The sequence below is a fragment of the Pteropus vampyrus genome, unplaced genomic scaffold, assembly GCF_000151845.1.
Source record: "Pteropus vampyrus isolate Shadow unplaced genomic scaffold, Pvam_2.0 Scaffold384, whole genome shotgun sequence".
In the NCBI taxonomy this organism is placed as follows: Eukaryota; Metazoa; Chordata; class Mammalia; order Chiroptera; family Pteropodidae; genus Pteropus; species Pteropus vampyrus.
Window position 1 is genome coordinate 308,704 of NW_011889165.1, and position 13,008 is coordinate 321,711.

General features: G+C 37.4%; 1 protein-coding gene across 9 annotated transcripts in view; it reads left to right on the plus strand.

Annotated features, from left to right (window-relative positions):
- Positions 1-13,008, plus strand: part of NPAS3 (neuronal PAS domain protein 3) — an 839,700-nt gene that overhangs the window by 110,222 nt on the left and 716,470 nt on the right. The gene's annotated exons all lie outside the window — the stretch shown is intronic.

Consider the following 13,008-nt stretch of genomic DNA (forward strand, 5'->3'; position numbering starts at 1 on the left):
CATCAGTGCTTGTGGTTGCCAGCTATTCAAAAATATCCTTGTATTGAATGAAACCTTTTATTTCTCTAATTTATTGGGGGAAAAAAAAACAAACCAAAATAAAACAATCAAAAAATTTGCCTCTGAAATTAAGACAGAAATAATGTTAATTCTTTTGATATTGTTATTTAAAAAATGATTGTATTAGAGCTCGTAGGTAAGCTTCTTTATATTGCAATAAACAAGTACTTATATGCAAGAAAATCTCAGCAAAATACATTGCACAGGTGCTGTGCATCTTAGGGATTTGAAAGGTGTGTTATGTATAAATTAGCTGTCACTTTTTTTCAATCCTGTAATGGAATGATGAGTTGTAATTTGCATAATCCTTTAAGAAGTCAAATTATACTGTCATGTAGCAGACTTAACATGCTAGCTAAGATTTCAGAGCTTTGCAGCTAATTACTATGTACCTTACAGGACAGTTAAATTGAAGTTGAATTCTCTGCCTTTGCTGCCATTTGCTTTGTCCATTACTTAACAGAATCTGCAGTGGTAACGAGGTGATGTTACTATCACTGAAGTAAATACTCTGCTCTGGAGAAGAAAGGCATTTTACTATATCCTAGCTTGACATGTATTGCTTTTGCTAAAAAGAAAGTTTTAATTTTTTGTTTTTTAAAACAATGGTTTAAATTGGAATATTCTCAAAAAGGACAAAATTTACGCTTTTCAGAAAAGTTCTGGAATATTAATCGAAGCAGGATTAACCCTTAATTCATTAGATTTCCCTATAAAAATGTAAAATAAGGTAAACATAATTCCATTGACGGCAGAAGTCTTTCTAGATGTACTTTGCAGATATACTTTGATGTGTTTTTATCTAGAAACTCTTAAATTCTTTGGCAGTAGAGTTTCTGTATTGGAAAAAAAATACTTTCTTTTCCTTAAAAATCCTTTCTAAATACAAGCTGGTGAGTTCTACTTTTATTTACTACTACAGTTGCTTATAGAACGTTTTCTTTCATGGTTTCTGTTTTACAAACCATTAGAAAATCCTGGAGCCAGTGGAGGCTGCTCTCTGAAATGGACACAAACTGGATACCAGAAGGGGATGGGACTCTTCCTTGTATCTTTGCTACTTATTTGTCTCTGACTTTATTTCTTGATATTCTATTGCCTAGATAGCGTCATTCATTCTCTTCATCAGAATTGGTGTTCTTAATAATGCGAAATTGTTTCTTATTATTTTTAAAAATTCTTGTTATCTGTGAGTCACTTATCATGGCTCTTGGTGGTCAGGTTTCTGTAAATTTTAGTGATTTTGTGGCTTTGTTGTGATTCACGGATACCTCGAAGAAGCCTTTTGCTGTGTAAGAAGGGGATCCTTTAAGGACCATCTTAAAGCAGCTGTTGATTATTGACCATTCAAGTAATTGGAGACCAAGAGCTAGCTGTTGTTCATTTGTAATTTAGCCAGCTTTAAACATGTCTGAAATTACTATCTGCTTTGAGGCCGAGGTTTGCCTATTCAAGGTCAGGAGCCCGGATGAGGTCACCAGGAATCCAGCTCACAGCAAGGTTTTTCTTCTAACCGTAGGTATCATCTCAAGGCCTGGCTCTTTTAAGAACTGGTGTTATTTGTAGTCAAGGTAGACACAGTAGGCAGCACAGCTGTGACTGCCAGGCAGAGTCACTAGGGGGATATTCATAACAAGGAAATATTGGCAAATAAATGATGAAGAAGGGGAGGAAATCCCCAAGATGTTAAATTGGAGCACTGTCACTGAGATGATTAATGGTGTTGTGTATTTTAGTGAAGATACTTATCTGGATTTTCTTGAAACTATAGTGTACATTTAATACCACCTATAAAAATGCACGTGGTGCATGAGCACACTGAAGACAAAAGGCCGTGGATTCAGATTTTCCTGAGTGAGTATTTTCTCCAGCTAAGTCTTTGGCTTCTGGTTATTAGAAAGCTGGTTTTGATATGTTATATATAGAACTATGTGTATTCTATGTAATATATTTATTATTAATCAACATTTATATAGCCCCCTTCTCTAGAGGGTTGAAAATATTTTGTGAAAAAGATGAGTATCTTTTCAACACTCTAGAGGAGTGAACATTGTTAGTTACAGGGAAAGGATGATCACTCGGATTTGCCTAGTAATCCTAGGCAAACATGTGGAGTTGGTCATAGAGCTGCAATGTAAAGGGCCAAGGTTTCGTCAATGATGGGGTCAGTACAATTCTTAAAGAACTTCTCTATCAATTTCTGGTGAAGGGGAGGCTGTCTTGGAACACCCTTTACCTTTCAGTGTCAAGTCATAAATATCCTGATTCTGTCTAGTGAATTAGCTTTTGCCTTGCGGGGGGTGGGGGGGCGGTCTTTCATCAGTGATGGAGGTGCATCTTTGAGCAAGTTGCTTAACCTACTTGGGTCTCAATAATTACTACTAGACATTGAGAGAGATACAAATGCCTTGTAATCCTATCTTCAATGAGTTTAGTGTCTATCAGAGCACTGATTTTCAATTTTGGGGGCCCTGTCCAAACAGTAGGATATGAATCTAATTTAGTGGATAAGGATTTTTTAAACAAAACAGAAGAGAATAGAAAATGTTAGTGCATTGCACTTAGTAAGGGTGTGTTTTATCCTGTGAGGCTTCTTTTTTTGTTTTGTGTTCGTGTATGTAAAACTACATATATGTGTATTCACCAGGTGGGTCATGAGGTAAAATGTTTTTACTGTTTTACATCCAAAAAAGATTGAAAGCCACTGTAATAGAGAGCTGAGTAGGTAAACATGATAACGTATAGATGTTATGTCATGTGTTTGGGATACAGTGGGTTATAAAGAAAGAAATGGTCAGTTCTGTGGAAAGGGGTCAGGAATGAAAAGGCTACACTCTCTGGTCTCTTAGATCAAGGATGTGCTGGGCCATCCTGGATGGACAAATTTCCCATTCTATGATCCCTGACCTCATAGTAGTAAACTTCAAATTAGAGCAAGTATTTTCACCATTGAAATTAGAAAATGCTGCAAATCAGGTGCTTTCCCCACCACCCCAACTAGTTGTTACATATTTACCAGACTGTCACTGCTCATTCCAGTATAGTTCTATGGCTTTATAATTATTATGAGTTATTTTATATTTTAAAACATTATTTTATATGTTGCACTTAGATGTTATTGGGAATTATTAAAATAAATCTTAAATATTGAAAATTTAAACTATATAGGAATAAAACCTGATTGTTGTAAAATGTCTATAACTTATGAGTACAAAATAAATGGTAGTTACCCTAACTTGTTACATTAAACACTTATGACACAGCTGATTTAAAACTTCAGATGGTAGCTGGGATAAAGTTTCTTGGTAAAGGATAGGAATATGATTTTTTTTAAAACACTAAGCATGCAGTAAATATTTTACAAATTTCATTGTTTTATGTTAAACAGTCATTTGCTAAGTACTAAAACTTTCAGGTCCCAGATCCCTATCCTCATTTTCAGCTGTCTTTATAGTTTGCAATGATATCTCTGGATTTTAGTAAACTCACTTGTAAAGTAGTAGATTTCATTGGGAGATGCCAGTGTTCTTTTTAATTAAGACAATTATCAGGCTCGCTTTTTTTCTATTTTCAAACATAAAAGTACAAGCAGTATGAAGAGGGTGACACATCTCTCCAGAATACCTATAACTTTAAAATTTATTTTTAAAGAAAAGCAAAAAAAAATATTTGAGTCAGAGGAAAGGTAAATTTCATGGACATGAGATGAAATTGTAGCAATAAATCCATTGAAAATCACCTGTGTTAATATGTGATCGTGAGGGAAGACACTAGGTAGAAAAGAGTCAACTGAGAAGGGCCTTTATAGCCTCAAAGTTTGTCACCATTCAGCTATCTGATTGGATTCTACTGTAGAGGTGTTTGAGGAAGCGTGAGCATCCTTAAAGCTGTGTTCAAGAACAATCTGTTTACCAATATTTAGGAAAGACTGACTCCTGAGGAGACTGGAACTTAAATCACTAACATTTGTTGAGCACATGCCATGGCATTGCAGTGGGCACTGCAGTACCTATTTTAAACAAAGGGTTTTAACTCCAGTTCCTAGTTACAAAGTGCAGCCTAGATTGAGAAGGGGGTTTTAATTGACTGGAGAGTTGTCACCTAAAGCAAAAGAGGCCCCTGGCAAGATGGTGAAGGTTGTCTTTGTTTCCTGTATTTTCCATCCCAAGCCCTTTCTCCTCTTCTGTGAAATTCATTCCCCCTGGGTACCTGGTTACTGTTGCATGCCTGGGGCTTTATCTCCAGGGACATTTTTGTCTGAACCCCTCATTGCAGATTAGGTGTTAACTGATAATGCTGATAATGTTACTTTTCTTGATGTCATTTGCATTTTAGTATGTAACTGCAAATGAAAGAAGTCAAGGAGGAAAAAAAAAGGAGTCTTCTCTAACAGAATCATTTTAGATACCACAATGGGGGGTAGAGAAATTAATTTGGGGCTGGTGGGGGCTGTGTGTTTGACATTTTTCTCCTTTTCCTGAAAATAACCCAGAATGTGGGTGTTCTCCTACTCAGTGCAGTGTTAAGGCTAGCTTTATCCAATAAGCACTGGTTTGAAAATGAGAAGATTCAGACTCAAAAGAGAAGGAATTAAGATGAGCCAGGGATAGGAAGAGGAGAATTAGTGAAGAAGGAACTCACCAGTCTTAAACAGCTGTGTTGTGCCAGACAGAGGGCTAAGAGTGCTAACCACCTGCACGTGTTATCCCAATTAAGGAAAACAAGACAGGTGCCTTGTCAGGCAGGTTGTTGGGGGTGGGGGGGATAGATGGTCACCTGTGCTGAATGGGGGGAGAGAGGTCAAGGAGGCTCCAGCAGCAGCAAATTCTTTTGCTGGTTTAACCTGATTGATTGATTGCTATTTTACAGTCTTTTCCCCCCACATTAGAATAATTTATGCCAGTTGTGTTTGGATCAGTAAATAAAGAACTGAGAAAGAAATATACAATGAACTTCATAAAGAGCTCTGATAGAATCTGCATGTTAAACGGACATTGAACTTTGTAGCAAGAACTGCTTCAAGCCTTTCAACATCCAAATGAATTCTAATTTCCACATCATGCCTTTCAGACCTCAGTATGGTTTCTGATGGTTTCCCCCAGTTCATTTTAGCATCACACCAATGATTTTGCCTGTAAATCACTTGAAATGGCATAGCTTGGTAATGTGGATGGCATGGAAGTGTACTACTTAGGACTACTATCAAACTAGCTTAAAAAGTAATTTATTCATTCACTTAACAAATATATTTCCATTGTCACCCACGGGTCAGGTACTGGTCTACATAAACTGATTTATTTAGGGGTGACTAAGAAAACCTCCGGCCTCCAGAATCCTGGAAGACTAAGATGTAGATAAGTCATTGGGATTCTGTGTGAGCAGTACCTCCAGGAAGACGAGTGTGAACTATGGAAGTGGCACCATGGAAGAGTTGTTTTTAATAGTCGAGGTGGGCCCCGAGGTCTTCATTGTGGAGCAGATACTTGATTTGGGGGAGGCATGATTGAAGTAGTGATTTGGACTTAAAGATAGGTCTTTCTGGTGTGGTGGTTCACAAATGGCATACCTCAGGAGTGAAGGGTTGGAAAAGGATGACAGGAGTTGAGGTTGGAGAGGAAGGAGAAGTGAAGGCTCAAGGGTGGACTGTTCTGTGAGAGCTGCTGGAGAAGTTTTCATCGGAGGGGAAGAGTGTGGCAGGAAGTGCAAGTTAGAGAATCACTCTGGAAATAGCTTAGACCTGAGGCAGGAAACCTGCTGTGGGAGTGGCCCACGACCTCAACTTTTCCTCTTTGTTCAGAAATTCATTTAGTGTGTTTTAAATGGAAGAATGTGCAATCATGCTGTGTTTGTTAGTCTGAAGTTATTTTCAATTTATAAACATCTTGGAGGACTCTCCCAGTGTGAGGTCCAGTTCAGGATCTGTCTGCAAATTCATTGCTTTTCCTGGCTTGAGGTGCTCCACATTTGTCTTTCTCCTTACAGACCGCTTGCAATTCAAGATAAATGAATGCCAGAGAGTAAAAATGGAGAGGCACAGGAGGCATGATTTTAAATGGAAGGATATTAATTGGCTTCACCAGAGTGTATATTTTCATTATGAGAGAAGCGACTGCCTAGGTTTTTAAAAATAATTGGTTAGTGACACACCTGCAGTATGTATGCGAACTCTAGCAACTTGAGAACAGAAAGTAAAGGTCACGTTGAGAGGAGTAGTGCTACAATGAACCTTTTGTAGGTGTGCTGTTGAACTAGTGTTCCAAACCGCTAATGGGTAGTTTCAGAGAGGCAGACTAATGTGCTTGTGCCCAGATTTAAAAAATAATACAGCAGACTTATACATAAACTATGGTTTTAATAAATTCTCCTCACTTTAAGAACAGCTTGTTGTGTGTTGAGTTTGTAAAGGTGTCTTCAGTGAATTTTAACTTAGTTTAGTAGGGCGGAAGAATTATGCTTTAGCCTTTGACTATAAGCAGCCTATTTTAAGAGATCCTCAAGTTCACACGGTAGTTTTTAATCATTACTAGATATTGTTAAACCTCTTGGAAACGAATCTGAGTTTTATCCCAACCCTACAATTTTCTATTAGATATGGGACAGTGGCTAATTTACTTAACTCTTTGAGCTTCTGTTTTCTCACTTCTAAAATGGGGGTAAAAATAGTTGTTTTAAGGATCAATGAAGATGATAAGACTGATATTACTAATCTTTTACCAGATACTTCTGTCAGGCAGTAGGCTAATGGCTTAACAGACTTTTTAAAAATCATTATAATAAACTTATACACTAGATATGATCATTCCTACCATTTACAGGTGAGATAACAGGCTTACAGAGATGAAGTAGCTCACTCAAGGTGAAGGCAGGAAATGGTGGATTTGGGTTAGCATCAGTAAACTATGGCCCATTGTCCATATCTGTTCCCCCCGCTTTCCCTGACTATTTTTGTAAATAAAGTTGTATTAGAATATGGACATATTCATTTATGCATTGTCTGTGGCTGCTTTTTTGCTAAAATGGTGACAGAGTAGTGGTGACAGGGACCATATAGCCTACAAAGCTTCAGATGTTTACTATCTTGCCTATGACAAAAAGTTTGCTGTATCCCTGCTTTAGACCTCAGTCTGACTGACTTCAGAGCCTAAGGTATAAACCACAAAAATGCTTATTATGGTGCTTGGCATGTAGTAAATACTAAATTAGTACTACTTTGTTACTCATCTAACTTAGTGTACAACTGTTCATCTTATAGAATTCTCATCTGCAAAATGGAAATAAGCATTCAACCTCCAGCAAGATAAACCATCCTGACAATGGAAATGTTGGAGAATTTAAATTTAAAGTTGGTCAAGGAACACATTCTGAATTGTGCGTTATATTTGCCATCTATTATGTTTTATGTAATATAAATGTGAGAATTTATATTTTCATAACATTTAAAGCATAGTACTCCATTAAAGGGAATAATTGTAAATTTTAGTGAATATTCAGGATCTGCGTTAAATTAATTTCATAGACCAGAAATTTTCATATTAGGAAGTTTAAGAAAATATTTTTCCATATAACAACATATAAATACATTGCGGAAATGCCACTTATAATAAAAAGTATTATGATCTGTGTTGTTAAAAAATCTTACTTATTGTAAGCTCACTTTTGTAAGTGAGTTTACAATAGAAAAACACCAGGATTTATCCTTTTTAATGAGAAGATATATAGTTAGCTTACCACCCCTAATTGTCTTATCAAAAAGGGACAAGATTATAGTTTTAACTTTACCCTACCCAGAACTTTTGTTTCCATGTACTTGTCCATTATTGATTCAGAGAATTCCCTGACCTCTGCTCAGTAAATGGATTTGGGTTTATATTACCTTGGAGCCTAGATTGCACTGTGCTGGACCTTCAACTTGCGTTGAGGGAATGCTCTTGGAATTGCCTTTCACTAGGCCCAATGCCATAGCTCTGGGTTGGTGGACAGAGGGTTTGTAGATTAGTTTAAATCTCTTGGAATATCTTGTTTTGAATAGGACACAATACATTTTTATTCCAGAACATTTAGAAAATACAGATAATCATAAAACAAAAGTCATCATTATTTGTAATCGTGCCACCCAGAGATAGCCACTTTTAATAATTTGGTCCTTAAATATCATTGTCTGTATTTATATGTGTATCATCTCTGATAGGTGTCTATCTATGTATATAGGTATTTTCTTGTGAGTCGACCCACAAGTTGCCTCAGCTGGGAAATTTCTGGGTCCAAGTGTTTAAGTTGTAGAGGAGCTACTTATTTAAGGGAAGCAGGAAGCTTTATGATTAGCTTCCATATAGAAACCATGTTCCGCAGAGATTTCCTTTCTTACATGACATCTTTTTCCCTGGTGTAGTTTGTATATCTCTTCTGAATTTTTATCACTTTCTTGTTGGGAGTTTTAATTCTTTTGTTTGAATTTGAATTCCTCCAGCAAGAACCAGTGATACACTCATCAGTGGCAACAGTGATAAGATTTTCAGCATAAAAATTCTTCCCTACCACCTCAATTATTTTTATCTAGATAGCCCATCTATGAATGTGGAAATAGGATGAATCTAATGGTAAGGGTAGTGGACTAAAGAAACATAGGCCTTTTTTTTTTTTTTTTTTTTTTTAGGTTGGGATATGTACATGTATGAGCAGTAACTGTTAAATGTTTAGATGGAATTTTCTGACTGCTTTATGAACTCATTCTCTCACATGCCACGTCTGCTACGTCATTCACTAGGTTGCTTAAAAAGAGAATTCTCTTTACTCTGTTCAGCTTTGAGATGTTTTGATCTAGTTCTCAAAGCAGAGAGAGGTCTGGCTCCTGAGAGGATTTTGGTTCAGTGACCAGCCTGTAAAGAAAGCATTCTTGGGTGATTTTCCATTGGCAAACCTGAGACCTTTGTGATTCACAGATCAGTATGAGGATTCTTTGGAATTAAGTGCTTGAGATTTATGTGATTAAATAGACTATTTTAGCATCTTGTTTAAAACCTAATTTCCCTTCCTCTCCCTCAGCCCAGTTATAAAGGGTCCCTGCAATAAATACCAAATGCAATAGTGTTTATGTATTAGATTTTATATAGGACCTCACTCTGCTTTTCTCACTAGGTACCAGTGAGGAGAAGCTATTACTAGCGATTCTCATCACTTGCATTGCAACCAACATAAGCTTCCATAAGCTTCATTTTCTTGACTATTGTTTGTCAGAGGCGCTCAGAGTGAATTACATACAGTCAACTGCATATGCCTTGGTCTTGAAAATAGGAGGTACATAGTCTTTCTGATGATTCTTTGTCTCCACTCTCCAATTCCACTAAAAACTGTTTTAGTAGTGAAATTGAGTTAGCATGGCTCTATTGGGCACAAAGCCTCTTATCCTATGTGTTTTAGATAACAGTTGGATCTCCTGGAGAAGACTCCATTTACAGTAATTATAGGGAAGTCTTTGCTCACTTCCAGGGAAGCCAGCATGCTTTTCTAGGAAATGCCTAACTGCTTGATGGCTTGCAAGGAGAAGATAAGCAGCAGCTGATTCTCATCCCCAGGAGAAATTCATCAGGTGTCTAAAGTTTTGAATTAGTATCGGTGAAAGCAGTGGTATTCATCTTACCATGTTTCTTTAGGGAGAGATTTGGAGGCACGTTTAGTGGGGATGAGGGTGGAAGCTAGGGGGAGTTCCTGAGCTCTTGCAAAATTGATGATTAATAAATTCATTTGATAGGAAGATTGTTTACCTTCTTTTCTGAATGGTGCATGCCTGGAACCAGTATCGATTTATATGAGGCTGGTAGGGATAAAAGATGATGATTTAAAAAAAAATTATCACGGTGTTTGTGAAATGCCTTAGGGAAGGGAAGACTAGAAAACTAAAATTATGGGCCAGCAGATTTTAAGTAGAGTATATTTATACAAGAACCTAGTAGCAGGTTGGGTTTGCTTGTACCTCAAATACCTTTATTGGGTCTGTTCAGGAGAAATTTGCTGGACACAAATGATTGCCATGGTACAGTGTAACCTCAAGATGTGAGCCTCTGGGGTATAGACAGAATAGAATGAATACAGCTGCATTTATTCTGCCATCAAAAGAAAATACTCATTGATGCCAAGATCTTTCATTGTGAGCTAAAATGATTCTTCTGGAGATAACAGAAGATTTAACTCTTGGAGTTATGTTTTAGTTTCAGCATTCCTACTTCTGTGTTGGCTGGTTTTCCATATGCAGTATATGGATGAGGCTGAAATAGGTTTCAGTAATGATGAGGCTAAAATCAAAAGGAAAGGAAGTAACATGTTGCAACTATGGTGTTCTGTGGTCTCTAGGCATTACTGAAATTGACCCAAAGAACCACATTTGGAGTAAATAGGTGATATATTCATTTTGCACTCAAGAAACTGAAGACTCGGGGTAGGTGAGTTGCTCAGTTTACCCAGCTAATAATCTGGTGTCTGATCAGAGAAGATGAATCCAGGTCAGGCTGTCCCAGCAGTTCATCTCTTTCAACTGGTTGACAAAAAGATATCCATCCTCTGTTCAAAAGTAGTTTACTGAAGTCTATGCGAAAGAATAAGACCCTGAGGAACTTAAAGCCTTATTTATAGAGGAGGGAAGTTTGTCATATTTGAACATTAGTCATTTAAAAATATATATATTTAATGCCTTTAGTGTGAAAATCTGTGTACTCTCCAAGCATGGGTGCAATTAGGTCTTTCCTTTGGAATTTTCATCTGTATTTACACTGCATTTGTCACACAAAAATGGATGAATTCCAGGTTTTTATCTCAAGCCCTACCTCTTTCCAAACTCGGGTTTTATATTCCCAAAGTACTTAGTGTTTCTACCTGTGATCCACTTTGCATAAACCTCCACATGGTTGACCAAGAAATTTGCAGGTACTTCTATGGACATTCCCAATTAATCCTCAAAGCAACCCAATGAACTGTTTTATCTCCATTTTACACAGAAAAAACCCAAACCAACCAAACCAACCAAACCAACTCTTGAGTCAGAGGTTGAATGATTTGAAGAATTCCACACAGTTGCAGTGTGGTATGGTGTGGCATGGCCCACGTGCAAAGCAAGATCTTGATCTTCCAGTTTCTGATTCTCTCCAAGGCAGTGCAGCCATTCCCCCAAAACAGAACTCCACGTCTTTCTTAGAATGATCCTCTCCTACCCTATACTTTTTTTGCTTTATCTTAATTTTTCATGTCATTCAGGATTCCTCTTGGAATCTTCCATTCTGCTTCTCTCTTGTCTCAAATATCCTGTTTGTAGAATGAGTTATTTTAAAAATACTTCCTTTCTTTTCCCATCTCTCTAATCTAAGCTATTATTTCATGGCTGGATTGTTGCAGTCTCCTAATTAGTCTTCTGTCTCATTCAGTTTGATTAAATTAAATAAACATTTGAGTCCTACTGTATACAAAGTACTATGCACGAGAAAGCAAAAATGTTCCTTTCTGGGCTTCCTTATAGTTACCAGATTAAAATACTGTTTCTAACATATTTTCTTGCTCAAAATCATTCTCACTGCATGATGTCTATAATCTTAGCTCGGTGTTTAAAGCCCACCAGTCTTGCTCTAGTCTGCCTTTCAATCTCTCCTTCTCCCCCAAGATATCGCAACACAAGTTCTCTGCTCATATCCATGAAATGTGTGTAGTTACCGTTGTTTGGCAAAATACATGATGCTCTGACTCTGTGCCTTTTTCTCATCCATTGTGGTTTCTTTCCTCTTAATTCTATACATTGATGAGGCACATTCTATAACCAGGAACTATTGTCTGGGATATATCAGTGAACAAAGAAGAAAATCTCAGCCCTCAAAGTTAGAGGGCATTAGAGACAGGCAGTAAACAACAAACGTTAAAAACCAAGCGAATTGTGTAGTCTCTTAGGTGATGACCAGTGCTACGAAGGAAAAAAATAGAAAGTTAAGAAGATATTCAGAGTGCTGGGGTGAAGATGTGTCAGTTATGGTTTTGAATAGGTGAAGTCCAATTTATAAAGATGGCATTTGAGCCAAGACTAAAAAAGTGAGGGAGTTAGGCACCCGGAGAGCCAGGGGAAAATATTCCGGGCAGAGCAAACAGTTGCTGCAAAGGTTCTGAGGCTGAAGAGTTCTTGATGTGTGTGAGGACCACAAGTAAGGCCGATGTGGAGTTGGAATGAGCAAGGATGACTGTAGCAGGAGACAGATGACTGTAATATGGAGCCAGCACATAGGACTCTGGCAGGCTCCGGAAAGGTCTATGGCTTTTACTAGCAATGGAGCCTTGGGAGGATTTTGACTTGAGAAGTAACTTTTAAGAATCAGTTTGGCTGCTAGATCAATATATACATACTTCAGGGGGATGAGGGCGGAAGAAAAGAGATTAGCTTGAAAACTATTAGCGTAATCAAGGTGGCTCATACTGTGGGTGTGGAAGTGGCGGTAGTGAAGAATTTGGTTTCCAATGTATTCTGAAGTAAGAGCCAACACAATTTCCTGATGGAGTGGATTGAGTGAAAATATAAGAGAGACAAGGAAGTCAATATTGAATCCAAGATTAAATCCTAATGCATCATTTACTCTATCACATGTGCGATGGCACTCAGTCGTATATATGCAAATAAATACCTTTCAGGAACTCATAAACTTATAAAAGTTAAAGAATAAAAGTCTATGTGTGTGCATGTGTATAATATCTTCTTAATAAGATTGTAAGTTCCTTAGAGGTATTTATTCATTTATTCACTCCACAAACCTTCTTACGACACTTATTAAGGCCAATGATTGTCTTATCTCCTCAGTGGTGCTAAATGCAATTAGAGGCAACTTCAGCATAGTGTGTAAGTGCACAGGCTCTGATGGAGACTGATGCATTCAAGCCCTAGTTTTATTATTTATTTGCTGGGTGATCTTAACAAGTTGCATGAGA